This window comes from Pseudophryne corroboree, unplaced genomic scaffold (genome assembly GCF_028390025.1).
Source record: "Pseudophryne corroboree isolate aPseCor3 unplaced genomic scaffold, aPseCor3.hap2 scaffold_288, whole genome shotgun sequence".
NCBI classification, from domain to species: domain Eukaryota; kingdom Metazoa; phylum Chordata; class Amphibia; order Anura; family Myobatrachidae; genus Pseudophryne; species Pseudophryne corroboree.
Window position 1 is genome coordinate 744,233 of NW_026969545.1, and position 1,859 is coordinate 746,091.

Sequence of the window (1,859 nt, forward strand, 5' to 3'; positions counted from 1 at the left end):
GGTGGTTAAATCCTACCCAGGGACGTAATTGACCTTGTGATCAGATTTTGGTGATATTTAAGTAGACAAGTCAAAATTTCAAACCCCCTCTTATGGTGTAGGGTACCTGGACTTCTCTGATGTAATCAGAGTTAGATTTGATTCAGTGATTTTATAAAAAAACAGCTAGGAAGCACAATTTAGCAGTGGGTTGCAGAGAAAAAAAATATGCTGGCAGAAAAATTCAATTGAGTGATTAAACAGCTCTTCATTTTCTGGCTTTATTTTTATGCTAACAAATTTGTTCTCTGAAAAGTGTCCACAAAGCCAAGTCTCTGATAAACACCTTTGTAAGGATGGTTTTTCACCTATTACTAAATTAAACTTGCTTCATTGGAAAGGCAGCAAGATGCATCCTCATTTCAATGTCTACTGAAATAATACAAGTTGACACCAGGAAACATTAACGCCACTGCATCCTTGCTGCTTTCTCATGTGGAAGTCTGTTTAATGTGAAAACAAGGTGATATCTAATTAGCACACAGGTAAGGAATTAAGAAAATCTTTATTTAAGGGTGAAGATGTTTCTCACAAAATTGTTGACCCAATGCATCATTGAAATTCAAGCTGGAAAGATGATTTTAATATATCACTTGTACATTTTGTATTGCTCTTCTGGTGACAATGTAGTTTGTTTTTGTCAATTACCATTTTAATAATAGGGTAAAGAAAATGAAGTGGATTTTTGAAAGAAAACAATACTGTCAATATACTATTAAAACAAATTAAAATGGTAAAAGTTATTGTACTTTAAGTAAAAATAAAAGAGACAAAATATCAATCCCAGTTTTGGATTTCTTTAATTAACAAAAAAAATGCATATAGCAGAGGATAGTTTCAATCTGCCTACCTCTGGGCTATGGGCCCAGCATGCTTCCATTGCAGTACTCTGCTGCACATGTAAGTGCAAGAGATCCTGAAGCACTCACTCATCATGGGAAAGTACCAATGTGTTTCTTCGTTGGTTGATGGAAGAAACATCTTACAAAAACTCTCCAGATTATTGACTTTTTAAAGTTTTTCTAGGAAACGTTTTAGATGAATGCTTATTAGCCTTTGTCAGTATGTACTTTTGCAAAGTGTGTCTGTGGCGCAATCAGTTAGTATGTACGGCTATTAACCAAAAGGTTGGTGGTTCAATCCCACCCAGGGACGTAATTGACCTTGTTATCAGATTTTGGTGATCTTTAAGTAGACAAGTCAAAATTTCAAACCCCCTGTTATGGTGTAGGGTACCTGGCCTTCTCTGATGTAATCAGATTTGATTCAGTGATTTTATAAAAACAGCTAGGAAGCACAATTTAGCAGTGGGTTGCAGAGAAAAAAAATATGCTGGCAGAAAAATCCAATTGAGTGATTAAACAGCTCTTCATTTTCTGGCTTTATTTTTATGCTAACAAATTTGTTCTCTGAAAAGTGTCCACAAAGCCAAGTCTCTGATTAACACCTTTGTAAGGATGGTTTTTCACATATTACTAAATTAAACTTGCTTCATTGGAAAGGCAGCAAGATGCATCCTCATTTCAATGTCTACTGAAATAATACAGGTTGACACCAGGAAACATTAACGCCACTGCATCCTTGCTGCTTTCTCATGTGGAAGCCTGTTTAATGTGAAAACAAGGTGATATCTAATTAGCACACAGCTAAGGAATTAAGAAAATCTTTATTTAAGGGTGAAGATGTTTCTCACAAAATCGTTGCCCCAAAGCATCATTGAAATTCAAGCTGGAAAGATGATTTTAATATATCACTTGTACATTTTGTATTGCTCTTCTGGTGACAATGTAGTTTGTTTTTGTCAATTACCATTTTAATAA